Source organism: Pseudophryne corroboree, unplaced genomic scaffold (genome assembly GCF_028390025.1).
Source record: "Pseudophryne corroboree isolate aPseCor3 unplaced genomic scaffold, aPseCor3.hap2 scaffold_99, whole genome shotgun sequence".
Taxonomy (NCBI): domain Eukaryota; kingdom Metazoa; phylum Chordata; class Amphibia; order Anura; family Myobatrachidae; genus Pseudophryne; species Pseudophryne corroboree.
In genome coordinates this window covers 111659-126383 of record NW_026970570.1, presented here as the reverse complement: position 1 = coordinate 126383, position 14725 = coordinate 111659, and the positions used below count along the sequence as shown (strand labels likewise).

General features: G+C 44.6%; 2 non-coding genes across 2 annotated transcripts; both read right to left on the bottom strand.

Moving 5' to 3' along the window:
* Positions 1 to 9068: 9068 nt before the first annotated feature.
* On the bottom strand, positions 9069 to 9231 carry LOC135049535 (U1 spliceosomal RNA). The gene has a single exon (XR_010241281.1). It is a non-coding gene; the product is annotated as a U1 spliceosomal RNA (small nuclear RNA).
* A 152-nt stretch (positions 9232 to 9383) lies between these two features.
* On the bottom strand, positions 9384 to 9547 carry LOC135049190 (U1 spliceosomal RNA). The gene has a single exon (XR_010240957.1). It is a non-coding gene; the product is annotated as a U1 spliceosomal RNA (small nuclear RNA).
* Between the last annotated feature and the right edge of the window lie 5178 nt (positions 9548 to 14725).

Sequence of the window (14725 nt, the reverse complement as noted above, 5' to 3'; positions counted from 1 at the left end):
CCCCACATGCTTGCGAAGCGTCGCTGCGATAGCATTGCTAGTAACGAAAAGCGAAGATGTAGTGCTAGGTCACAACCTCACAATTCATACACCACATGCAGTGTCAGCCTTGCTAAATTCTGCCCAAACCAGGCACGTCTCATCAGCGCGGTTTACAAGATGGGAATTGGCACTAATGGCCCCCGTAAACATCACCATAAGGAGATGCAGTGCATTAAATCCTGCAACATATCTCCCAGGTGTGCCTGGACAGGCACAAAGGGTGGAGGATGAGAGTGGTGGGGAAGGAGAATTTAACACACAGGAGGACACACATGATTGTATGGAATATTTGACCCAAAATTTTACCGCAAGGCCTGACATCAGTGACAACCCGCTGGAAAATGTAGATCTAACTTTCTACACGGACGGTAGTTGTCACAGACAGTCAGACTCGGGAGACTTGTGTACTGGATACGCAGTCGTAGATGACCAAGGCACCATAGAAGCGGAACCGCTAGGCCCACCTCACTCAGCCCAGGTTGCTGAACTGGTCGCCCTAACCAGAGCATGTGAATTGGCTAAGGGCAAATCAGCCAATATCTACACCGACTCTAGATACGCATTCGGGGTAGTCCATGATTTCGGAGCCCTATGGCGCCTCAGAAATTTCATGACGGCAGCTGGTACACCGGTAGCGCATGCAGCTCACATCAAAAGGCTTCTAACAGCGATACAGGAACCCGACAGAGTGGCTGTTATCAAGTGTAAAGCACACACATATAGCCAGGACCCAGTATCACTTGGTAACAGCCGAGCAGACGAAGCAGCTAAGTTAGCAGCTGGTACCCCCAGACAGACAGACACCACACAACTGATGGTATTTAATACCATCAACACACAGAAGTTGTGTGAAATGCAAAATTTGTGTTCCACACAGGAAGAGGCAGTCTGGAAGGCGAAGGGATATGGCCAGGAGTCCTCAGGACTCTGGACGGATGGACAAGGTAAACCGGTGGCCCCCAGAGCATATCTTCCATGTTTAGCTGAGGCAGCTCACGGGCTGACTCATCTGGGCAAGGAAGGAATGTGCAAGTTGGTAAGAGCATATTGGTGCGCCCCAGGATTTTCATCTCATGCAAGTAAGAGAGCAATGTCATGCCTTACCTGTTTGAGAAAGAATATCGGAAAGGCAATACCAACAGAACCATCTCATATCCCACCTGCAGGCGGTCCTTTCCAGGCAATACAGATTGACTTCATTCAATTACCCCCTTGTCGAAATTTGAAATATGTACTTGTTTGTATAGATGTGTTCTCAAATTGGGTTGAAGCATTCCCGGCGGCCACAAATACCGCTATGTTTACTGCTAAGAAAATTGTGCAGGAATTTGTATGTAGATATGGTATTCCTAGAATTATCGAAAGTGATAGGGGTACCCATTTTACAGGTGATGTCTTTCAAGGAATGTGTAAGTTGATGGGAATTGATAGCAAGCTGCACACTCCATACCGTCCACAGGCGAGTGCGAAGGTGGAAAGAGTGAATAGCACTATTAAAAATAATTTGAGCAAAGTTATGGCAGAAACAGGATTGACATGGCCAGAAGCTTTACCCATTGTACTGTACAGCATCAGAACCACTCCCAGGTCCCCTCTTAATCTGTCCCCTTTTGAAATCTTGTTTGGTCGACAACCGCATGTTATGATTAACCCTCAGGATGATTTGAAGTGTAACAATGAAGTGACTGTAAAGTACCTGGTTAATATGAGTAAACAGCTAAGGAATCAAAATAATAATTTGAAGTTGGTGATTCCTGATTTACCAGATAGTAATTGTCATGACATTGAACCTGGGGAGTATGTAATGATACGAAATTTTCTACGCTCAGGTTGCCTTATTGACAGATGGGAAGGACCATACCAAGTCTTATTGACTAGCACTACAGCATTGAAAGTTGCCGAGAGAGAGACTTGGGTTCATTCGTCCCATTGTAAGAAGGTTGCTGATCCAGAGAGGTCCCGTGATAAGGAACAGACGGTAGAGGACGTTGTATCACTGGAGTGTCTGTTCCAGGAGGACTGAGGCGGCACCTGAGCATTGAAAATCACAAGATCAAAAGCAGTTGTCGATTCCCTGTTCCCTTTTATTGTTTTTCTCCAACTTCCCATCCCCTCTCCCTCAAATTATTTTCCCCCCCTTCTCATTCTTCTTCGTTTCCTCCTATAAGATGGACTTGCCCCAAGAGACTGTGATCCGGATTTTCCTGTTGACCATGATGTTGACCAGAGCAGTCTGTTCCGGCGAGAGTACCATGGAGGTCGAGAGAGGTTCTGGAATGGGTTCTGATGACAGAGATGGAGGCGTAGTTTTCCGAGAACAACATAATCAACAAGCAAAGGCGAGTATCAGAAAACGATCCGATAGCATTGACAATAGAAGGAATTGTGAAGGATTGTTAGCTGAAGAAAACTGTATCTGTAGGCTCTGTGACAACGTAGTCGAGGATGGGTGCATTAAGAAATGCCAATCCAGTTTTAATATCCACATGGACCGGCATCCCTTGAGTGACTATCACTCCTTAGTGGGTAGCGTGTTAAATCAAACAGATTGTTGGGTATGCTCTCAAGTACCTCAAGGTCATAGCAAATCAGGACTAGTACCATTTCCTTTAACGATAGGGGAGGTACTTGAGCTAAGTGGTGGGAGACCGGTGGACAGGAGGTTTAATATCTCCAGTCCTCCTAGTTTGAAGCTCCACCAATATCATGTGGATAGATCCCTCATATGTTTTAACATTTCCAATCCCCGAAAGCCGGGAAATTGGGAAGTGTCATGGAGTAACCAAACCATGACCTTTTCATATAGAGCAGATAGAATGCCGACAGATACAGAGCTTATACGCCACATAGCCAGTAGAGGAAAATCTTTCCGGTATAGGTATACCCTAGGAAGTAGGATTACGAGAGTTGGAGAGGTATCACCAGGATACTGTGCACATATCGTACAAGCTGATACGTGTACTAGACAGATGGGAGAATTAGGGTTAGGAGATTTCACATGGAAAATGTGTAATATGGTTATGTCCTACTCCGTCCCATATGTTCTCCCCGATGATGCATATTTCATATGCGGGAGGAAGGCGTATAAGTGGCTTGCCCCAAACTCTGAAGGATTGTGTTATATTGGAAAAGTATTGCCTGAGGTAATGACTGTATCACATGCCAAAATGAAAGACATACACCGTGTTGCCCAAACTCCTTATACTCACACCCATTACGAGCACGTAGTTAAACGGCACCTGATAGAAAGAACAGAGCACCCGGCCTCTGACATGATCCATGAATCCACCGGGATTCAGTTTCTACTTGCGTTAGACCTCACTCGCACCGCCAGAGGAGTGTTGAATTATAAATACATATCTGCGCTCGCAAATTTGTTAGACAATATCACAGAAATGTATGATGACACGTTTAGGTATACTGGAAGAGAACTTCAAGCTTATAAAACAGAACTAGTTCAGCATAGAATGATTCTCAATTATCTCACAGCAGTAACAGGTGGATATTGTGTCACACTGGCAACGCAGTACGGCGTGAAATGCTGCACATATATAACGAATAGTACCGAGGACCCGGTCGAGGTCATAGACCAAAAGATGGACGATATTCTCCAATTGAAGTGGGAATTTCGCAGGAGACACAATCTCACCCTTGCTGCTGTGAGTAATGAGCTGACTAGTTGGGTGTCATGGTTGAACCCGCGAAATTGGTTCTCCGGTTTAGGAGAATGGGCTCAAGGAGTTATAATGGATGTAGGGAAGTTTCTCCTATGTATCTTAGGTGTTATCATAACGATTGGCTTGATATTTAGATGCGGTCAGGCTTTAACGAAGTGCAAACGAAGTACCAGGGTGATGAGTTTAAGGAGTGAGGAAATTGTAATGCGATTTCTACGGTCCGTTTCTTTCACCTGTTTTTCCGTTTTCCTCTGAGGTAAAAAGACCCACTTGGACGAGGAATTTGATGAGCCGATATACAGACAACAGATGGATTAAAGAAGAAGTTTTGACAACCTTATACACAGATTTTTGATGAACTATGCCATAGATCCCCAGTTTCCCTAGAAATTTTAAAATTACTCTAGCCCAACACTTTTGTAAATCTATGGACATTGACAAAGCTTTTTGCTCGCACCTTATGGGCAAAAGCACAAAGAAGACTGCATTCAACAGACACCAAACAAGACCTCAATCGACGAATGTTCATTAACCTGACATAGAATACCACTGCATTTACCGTAACTATGTATTTTCTTCATCTCTACAACCTTCAGGTAATTACACACATAGTATAGGGAATACAGGCACAGATATCAGCAATCACATATTCCCCCATTCATGTATCATCAACTAAAATGTGCTCCCCATTTTTGTTACAACCAAAATCCGAAAAAAGCTCGGTAAAGTTTGACAGCCCATCCACAGACCCGTACCACGGGATAAGAAGGAATTCAAATGTATACTTCGCAATACCTCAAAGCTTGATTTAAAACACGTACGGCACGATGATACATGACCCCCCAAACATGGATTCATACACACATGCTTCTGCTATCTCACTAGGTCATACCCTTTTCCTACCTTCTCCTCTCCTCCCCTACCCAACCATGTAAATGTATTAACCCCTGACATATATTTTTCTCTTTTTGAAATGTTTTAGGAAGTGGCAGTTATTGTTGACTGCCAAAGGGTGGACTGTCAAAGTCAGAAAAATATCACGATGCACACTGCCATATTTGCACCTCATATGTGTCCCTGCTGCGCATGCGTGCGCTCTACCGTGCGTGCGCATACTCGCTATTGCGGGCACCCGCAGGCGCACGGTATGCACATTTACGGTAGAGATTGTGTGCGTCTAGCGGGCGACTCTTTCGTTACATATTTTCACCATATAATGCATTTTGTAGATTATGGTCCCTTTGATAGATTCTGAAAGTTTAGTTAATGTAGTATGTTCCTGGACAGAGAGATCCCTCATTGTTTGATACGAAGGGTCAGACAGGAGTAATACAGTGGTGTTTAGTATCCATCGGAAGAGTATTTAATTAGCAATATTCCGGTGTTGGTTTGAAGCGGATCAATCGCTCGTGCGAATAGTTATGGACATAAGAAGTTTATGAACATTTACTGTATTTGCACTTACTTATCCATGCGGCGGGAAACCCAGTTTCCCTCCCACCTGAGCTGTTGGAAATAGTCACAGCCCACCTGTATGAATCAACCTATGACCTTTTGTTATAATGCGAAGACGAATTCCTGTGTCCAATGAACAATGAGATTGTAGGGACCATTGAATTGTATTGTGTGTGGGGCATAAATAGACAGGCCGATCACATCCAGCACTCACTCTTCATCGGTTATCATTGCTGAAAATCGGGAGCTGGATGTCCAGAGGCGCATGCGATCGTTTCCTTTGTGCGTAAGTTTTCTCCGTAATCATATTGTCTTTTCTTGTTATTATGGGCCATATCTTTCTCTCTCTCTCTTCTCTTTCTCTCATTTTCTCTTAAACGTACTTGTATTGTATTTACTGTGTAGTTACCTGGTTAGTTAGTCTATGTTATATTGTAGTGTATGACTTGTATTGTATTAATTCTTTTGCAAGTATAACATTCATAATATATATATTAGGCGTTGGACCCTAAGCACGGTATTTGTGTATTTCTTATAGTGTTAAGTATTCTCAGAGAGTCGGTGACGCTCGAACAGCTTTTGAGTTAATAAGGTTATACAGTGTTGCATTTACACCCTATCTCTACACTAAGGTTTTACAGCAAATTACATTGTTTGTGGTTTAGACATAAAGGTTTAACATTGTGAGCGTCGGCGCCGCTCGTGATCTCCTCGTGGTCTCGAGCGTCCGCTACGCTGATAGCGTAGCATTACGGTAGTCGCTCACCTATAAGTGTGCCCGATACCAACAGCGTATTCTCGTGAGCGTCTGTATCGCTCGAGCAGCCCGCTCCCGATACAGCGTCCGTTACGCTATAGCGAACCATTACGTTAGTCAGCAGCCAATAGCGTGCCTGCCTGTGATCTCTTGGCCGTGAGCGAACGTGACGCTTGAGCGTCTCGACCACGGCTAAGCGATTGTTACGCAACGAGCGTACCCTTACGGTACTCCATACGCAAATAGCGTACAGTGTTCTTAGACCTCACAAAGGGTTTTAAATAAGATAAATATTTAGCTTTATCAAAGCGCACTGTCAGCAGTGTTCATTCCGGGAGTGGACAACTGGGATGCAGACTTCCTCAGCAGACACGACCTACATCCAGGAGAGTGGGGACTCCATCAGGAAGTCTTCGCACAGATTGCAAGTCGGTGGGGACTGTTCCAGATAGACATGATGGCGTCCCGCCTCAACAAAAAGCTACAGAGGTATTGCAACAGGTCAAGAGACCCTCGGGCAGTAGCTGTAGACGCCCTAGTGACACCGTGGGTGTTCCGGTCGGTCTATGTATTTCCTCCTCTACCTCTCATACCCAAGGTGTTGATAATAGTAAGAAAAAGAGGAGTAAGAACAATTCTCATTGTTCCAGATTGGCCGCGAAGGACCTGGTATCCAGATCTGCAGGAAATGCTCACAGAAGATCCGTGGCCACTTCCTCTAAGACAGGACCTGTTGCAACAGGGGCCCTGTCTGTTCCAAGACTTACCGCGGCTGCGTTTGACGGCATGGCGGTTGAACGCCGGATCCTAGCGGAAAAGGGTATTCCAGATGAGGTCATTCCTACGCTAATAAAGGCTAGGAAGGACGTGACATCTAAACATTATCACTGTATATGGCGAAAATATGTTTCTTTGTGTGAGGCCAGGAATGCTCATACGTAAGAATTCCACCTGGGCCACTTCCTTCACTTCCTACAAACTGGAGTGAATTTGGGCCTAAAATTAGGCTCTATTAAGGTTCAGATTTTGGCCTTATCCATTTTCTTTCAAAAGGAATTGGCCTCTCTTCCTGAAGTAAGTACAAACTTTTGTGAAGGGAGTACTGCATATTCAGCCTCCTTTTGTACCTCCGGTGGTCCCTTGGGACCTTAACGTGGTGTTAAGGTTATGGTTTGAACCACTTAAAATGGTGGAGTTTAAATATCTCACTTGGAAGGTGGTCATGTTATTAGCCTTGGCTTCCGCTAGGCGAGTGTCGGAATTAGCAGCTTTATCACATAAAATCCCCTATCTGGTTTTCCATATGGATAGAGCGGAATTGCAGACCCGTCCTCAATTCCTGCTAAAAGTGGACTCATCCTTTCATATGAACCAACCTATTGTGGTGCCTGTGGCTACGCGTGACTTGGAGGATTCCGAGTCCCTTGATGTGGTCAGGGCTTTGAAAATTTACGTGGCCAGAACGGCTAGAGTCAGAAAAACAGAAGCACTGTTTGTCCTGTATGCAGCCAACAAGATTGGCACCCCTGCTTCAAATCAGACTATTGCTCTCTGGATCTGTAACACGATTCAGCAGGCGCATTCTATGGCGGGATTGCCGTTGCCTAATTCAGTCAAGGCCCATTCCACTAGGAAGGTGGGCTCTTCTTGGGCAGCTGCCCGGGGGTCTCGGCACTACAGCTGTGCCGAGCTGCTACTTGGTCGGGTTCAAACACCTTTGCAAAGTTCTATAAGTTTGATACCCTGGCTGAGGAGGACCTCCTGTTTGCTCAATCGGTGCTGCAGAGTCATCCGCAGGAGCCCGTTTGGGAGCTTTGGTATAATCCCCATGGTCCTTACGGAGTCCCCAGCATCTTTTAGGACGTAAGAGAAAATAAGATTTTAAACCTACCGGTAAATCTTTTTCTCGTAGTCCGTAGAGGATGCTGGGTGCCCGTCCCAAGTGCGGACTACTTCTGCAAGACTTGTATATAGTTATTGCTTACATAAGGGTTATATGTTAGTTTTCATCGGTCTTGGACTGATGCTATGTTGTTTTCATACTGTTAACTGGGTAGTATATCACAAGTTATACGGTGTGATTGGTGTGGCTGGTATGAATCTTGACCTTGGATTAACAAAAATCCTTTCCTCGTACTGTCCGTCTCCTCTGGGCACAGTTTCTCTAACTGAGGTATGGAGGAGGGGCATAGAGGGAGGAGCCAGTGCACACCCAGATCTAAAGTCTTTCTTAAAGTGCCCATGTCTGCTGCGGAGCCCGTCTATCCCCCATGGTCCTTACGGAGTCCCCATCATCCTCTACGGACTACGAGAGAAAAAATTTACCGGTAGGTTTAAAATGTTATTTTTTTCTCTGCAACCCACTGCTAAATTGTGCTTCCTAGCTGTTTTTTATAAAATCACTTAATTAAATCTGGGAGAACAATCTTCATGACAATAGTATCTCCTATGCAAAATAAGTATGATTTGGGATAGGGCTGGGGAGGGCCGTTGCTCAGGCACATCTCTGTCAAGTAAAGGAGATTCAACTGAGGCAGCACAAGGGAACTCTCATCTGGGGACAACAACTGCAGGGAGAACACATATTTTCAGATGAACATGGGGTGGCAGAAGGCTGCCTAATACTGAAGCACCCCCAAACAACAAACCAAATGCAACAACTAGTGCAAGCATTCCTGGGGGATGGCCTGCAGCAGATGGATTTGAATATGGTGATGTCATCCAAGCAGTGGGTCAAAGTTGGCTTCAACCCTCGTCTGCATATAAAAAGAGAAAAGGAGCGTGCAGGGCATGGAGGCCTTTTGTGGTGCTTGGATGACCCCTAGTTGGCATTAAGCACCCCCACCCTCCTTCGGTGTGGGGCTCATGTTGGCCATTCCCCAGCCCCTGAAGCATTCAAGCTGATTTCTTGCAGCAGCTGGGCACTGTAACAGCTCCAGAGCTGCTCTGTAAAGCAAGTAAAAGGGTGTGGGCCCTGCAGCACTACCTGTAGTTTGCATTGTGCATTGGGAGGCACAAAGTAAGCAGACGGGAGGAGAAGTCAGGATAGTGCACAAGGGTATAGAAGGGAGGGGCTCAAGAAAAAAGAAGTGGAACCAGACAGCAAACTAGGCTGGAGAGAGACCTGAGACAAAGAGATCTGAATTACATGAGAGCCGACCAGGGAAAACTCAAATTATGCAGTCAAGTTTCCCACATTTGGGGAAATCGCAGGGGCAGCACACCCAGAGTGCAATGGGTGAGCCTTGCCCTGGGAGAAGCAACTTCATGATCATAGTATCTCACCTGGCAGGTAAGTAGGAGTTGGGCTAGAGCTGGGGAGGGTCGCTGCTCGGGCACCCCCCTGTCAAGTGAAGGAGATCCAACTGAGGCAGCACAAGGGAACTCTCGAAAGAAGAACAAGGCTAGAGGAAGATCTGAGACAAAGAAATCTGACTTTTACCAGAGCTGACCAGAGGAAAGCACAAACACAGTCCCCCACTACCACAAATAATGCAGTCGAGTTTCCCACATTTGGGGAAATCACAGGGGTCAGCATACCCAGAATGCAATGAATGAACCTAACCCTGGGAGAACAATCTTCATGACCATGGTATCTCCTATGCAAAATAAGTATGATTTGGGATAGGGCTGGGGAGGGCCGTTGCTCAGGCACATCTCTGTCAAGTAAGTTGCATTTGATTTGTTGTTTGGGGGTGCTTCAGTATTAGGCAGCCTTCTGCCCTACCATGTTCATCTGAAAATATGTGTTCTCCCTGCAGTTGTTGTCCCCAGATGAGAGTTCCCTTGTGCTGCCTCAGTTGAATCTCCTTTTGGAGAAGACCTCAATAAGATTGTAGCTGATCTGGCTACTGCTAAAACAGCTTGCCTACCTAGTATGACTCCTACCACGCAGAAGGCTAAAAGTACTTTTCTTGGCCCTTTCATCCTCCAGGTAAAGCGTACCCAAGGTCAGGCATACCCAAAGCAAGCTCATGTTTCCAGACCTGCCAAGCCCAGACTGAAGCAATCCTGGGCTGCCCATCAGCCTGCTTCCAAAACGGACAAGCCTGCCGCATGACGGTGCAGGCCTCCCTCTGGGGGATCCCAGGGTGGGGGGCCCGACTTCTAGGTTTGGCAAAGAAAGGTATAATTCTAAGCTAGAGAATTCTGTTTGGAGCTCACCTTGTACTTTGTGAAGAAATAATCAGCATTGTGGCTGAGCAGATACATGTAGTGTGTGGCTGCAAACTGCATGGATCTGCTGCGTTGTAATGCTGATTCTTTTTTTTTGCAAAGTACCAATAGCTTCATATAATGTTCACAATTTTTATGCAGGATCAAATAGCTCAATAGGTAGGGTGTTTGATTAGAATTCAACAGGTTATAGGTTTGAATCCTGGGTATGGTAGTTTGAGATGTGTTATTTAATAAAGTATGTTGTTCTGACTGCCGGCATCCTATCACCTGGGATATCATACTAAATAAATGGAGTTGATAAAAAATTTTTTTTTTTTTTTAACTAGGGACAATTTCCAGATACTTCTCTTTATAACTGAGATTGCCCCCTGGAACTTCACATCAGTTGACAACTATGCATGAGTGGGCAGTGCTTGCCCTGGATCTGTCCACCCATTTATGTGCCGCCATAAAATAAAGCATGACTAACAGTTATCCTGGGCGTACACTACACAATTATCTGTCAGGCTATCTATCCAGTCTGGATGGATGGAATGAAAATCTGGTAATGTATAGGAGCAAATGTCAATTAACCATTTGCTCCCAAACACTAGAAAAGTGGTCAAAAATGGTCATTACACAAATTGGTTAAACCCAAAATTTAACCAATTTGTTTAGGGGACCATTTTTGTCCATTTTTTAGTGTTTGAGAGTAAATCGTTGATGGTCATTTGCTCACATAGATAACCGGATTTCTATTCCAACCAGCCAGTGTTGGAGAGATGGTCTGCCAGATTACATAATGCATACCAGAGCCATAACTAGACTTTTTGGTGCCCTGTGACAGAGAATTATATGCCCTCCCCCCCATTTTTGCAATATGGACAAAAGGCGCATGCCTTGTGGGGAAGGGGCATAACAAGATTGGTCTCAGAGAAAGCACATGAGATATGAAGATAAATCTAGTATACTTGACACTCAATGGTTTGTGGTATTGCAGGGGTGCCCTCCTTAAATGCATATACAGTCACACATGGCATGTTTGTGTAAATGGCATATCAGCAGTCAGCACTAACTGGTGACATGCCATTTGTACAAGTAAGCCATGTGTGACTAATATATAAACATACTTTATTAAATAACACCTCAAACTATCATACCCAGGATTCAAACCTATAACCTGTTAAATTCTAATCAAACACCCTACCCATTGAGCTACTTGATCCTGCATCTATTCTAACCTCCAAAAACAGATTCAGTTGCATTTTCCAGCGTGTTTTGTTTGCGCCTTTGCAAATGTCTTACATCGACAAACTTATTTAGTACTATTTTGCAAATAGGGTTACATTGTCGCAACATTGTGTTCCCTAATTGCTTGATTTTTTAAATGCAAAAATTGATAAAGACACCTGATAATTGCTCTGTGGAGTCTTCTTTTGTGTCTACTTCTTATCTACATTTAATTCCCTACCTATAATCAAGGCATTTTTAAATGCTGGGTGCTGCCAGGACGTGAGGCCTACCTAGTCTTTAGATCTGAATTTGAATGTACTTGTGAACTAACTTAATTTCCTACTTCTAAACTCATTCCTAAATTCACTACTTACATTAATCCTGTAGTTGGGCATTTTGAGCCTTCAATTGTGGGCATTGTTTTGTGTCCAGACCAGCAGCTGGTGGTGTGCATTTGCTGGAAAGGCATCGAAGACCTCCGATATGCTGCATCTCCTGATGTGTGTCTGCCTCAAGTGGCTGTCAGCAAATGCATGCTAGACACCCCATTCCAAGCTGATTGTGACATCACGGAACATGCATCATAGAACAGGCATGCTAGAACATGGGTCTTCAACCTGCGACCCTCCAGCTGCTGTGGAACTACATATCCCAGCATGCCCTGCCTCAGTTTTAGCATACCTTAATAGCAAAACTGTGGCAGGGCATGCTGGGATGTGTAGTTTCACAGCAGCTGGAGGGCCACAGGATGAAGACCCATGTGCTAGAACCAAACCGCAGGTACATTGAATGCTAGCAAGCTGAATGTTTAAATCCTTTTTGTTCCGCAGCATTCCAATGCGGAAGATTCCATGGAACCAGAGATTATTCCATTGAGAAGGACATGCTGCCTGGATGACTGCACTGTGCAAATTAAATCACGGAGCCAGTTGGCTTGTGGGTGGCTCTGGTGACTGGGTGGTTGGGTGGGCGGTGTGTCGGAGGTGGAGCACATGCAAATGAATGTGTATCATCCAGCTAGTGAGAGAGAAAACTCATGCAGGAGTGTGCCTGCTTGTCAGTGAGTTATGCACCTTGCCAGACGTCAAATCTACATGGAGCAACTGGAGGGGACAAGAGCAGGTTTGGAAAATATACACAGAAGAGCATATATGCTGGCGCATTCTCCATGATTGTGTCAGCTTATGTTTTGGTGCACTGCACTTTCCTCCACTAAGTTTTAACCATTTTGTTTAAACGCAAGTGTAGTTGCTTCTCGCTCTTTTGGCTGTGATATTGTATTGTGGTTGAAGAGTCTGCTGGAGGGATTGTTTTCTTCATTGGCGAGAGACTGAAGATATTCCAGGATGGAAGGCTTGGGAACACTATCCGTTTTTCAGTTGTGGAAGAGTTGAAAGACCGGATTGGACTACATTCTATAGTAAAGGGTATCTTTGTATTTATTAATCCTCCCTTTATATGTGTCTGTCTTTCAATAAAGCTTTGGGCTTGTGATTCCGTCACCCTCTTACACTCCACACCCATAGCCTTATTAACTATTGTATTGTTTAAATGTATAGTGCAGTTCATGATTTATAGTGTAGGCTGACCTGTACTGTAGTTCTTGAACTGTACTATACCGACAGCATTTGTATTGTGTTTTGGCTGTGCTGCAACACAGTACTTATGTGTGTAATGTTTATGTATGTTTTTTTGCTTCTTTATGTCAATAAAGACTGCTTTTTCAATCCAATATCTGAAAACAATCAATGTTTATCTTTGATGGCAATAGAAGTGGTATGATATTTGCTGCTTTTGAAAGGCAATATCTGATATGTCCCCTATCTGGGAACCATATATTAAATGGCTTTTCAGAAAAGGGAGATGGGAGAAGAGCTTTCAGTACTTGTAGGACCGATGCACATTTCCTATTCTAGCCTCCAAAAACAGATTCAGTTGCATTTTCCAGCGTGTTTTGGATGCGCCTTTGCAAATGTCTTACATCGACAAACTTATTTAGTACTATTTTGCAAATAGGGTTACATTGTTGCAACCTAATTGCTTGATTTTTTAAATGCAACAATTGATAAAAACACCTGATAACTGCTCTGCGGAGTCTTATTTTGTGTCTACTTCTTATCTACATTTAATTCCGTACCTCTAATCAAGGCATTTTTAAATGCTGGCGGCTGCCAGGACGTGAGGCCTACCTAGACTTTAGATCTGAATTTGAATGTACTTGTGAACTAACTTAATTTCCTACTTCTAAATTCATTCCTAAATTTACTACTTACATGAATCCTGTAGTTGGGCATTTTGGGACTTCGATTGTGGGCATTGTTTTGTGTCCAGACCAGCAGCAGGTGGTGTGCATTTGCTGGAAAGGCATCGAAGACCTCCGATATGCTGCATCTCCTGATGTGTGTCTCCCTCAAGTGGCTGTCAGCAAATGCCTGCTAGACACCCCATTCCAAGCTGATTGTGACATCACGGAACATGCATCATAGAACAGGCATGCTAAAACATGGGTCTTCAACCTGCGACCCTCCAGCTGCTGTGGAACTACACATCCCAGCATGCCCTGCCTCAGTTTTAGCATACCTTATAGCAAAACTGTGGCAGGGCATGCTGGGATGTGTAGTTTCACAGCAGCTGGAGGGCCACAGGATGAAGACCCATGTGCTAGAGCCAAGCCGCAGGTACATTGAATGCTAGCAAGCTGAATATTTAAATCCTTTTTGTTCCGCAGCATTCCAATGCGGAAGATTCCATGGAACCAGAGATCCTTCCATTGAGAAGGACATGCTGCCTGGATGACTACACTGTGCAAATTAAATCACGGAGCCAGTTGGTTTGTGGGTGGCTCTGGTGACTGGGTGGTTGGGTGGGTGGTGTGTCGGAGGTGGAGCACATGCAAATGATTGTGTATCATCCAGCTAGTGAGAGTGAAAACTCATGCAGGAGTGTGCCTGCTTGTCAGTGGGTTATGCACCTTGCCAGACGTTAAATCTACATAGAGCAGCTGGAGGGGACAAGAGCAGGTTTGCAAAATATAGATAGAAGAGCATATATGCTGGCGCATTCTCCATGATTGTGTCAGCTTATGTTTTGGTGCACTGCACTTTCCTCCACTAAGTTTTAGCCATTTTTGTTAAGCTCAAGTGTAGTTGCTTCTCGGCCTTTTGGCTGTGATCTTGTATTGTGGTTGAAGGGTCTGCTGGAGGGAGGGATTGCTTTCTTCATTGGCGAAAGACCAAAGATATTCCAGGATGGAAGGCTTGGGAACACTATCCGTTTTTCAATTGTGGAAGAGTTGAAAGACCGGATTGGACTACATTCTATAGTAAAGGATGTCTTTCTATTTATTAATCCTCCCCTTATATGTGTCAGTCTTTCAATAAAGCTTCGGGCTTGTGATTCCCTC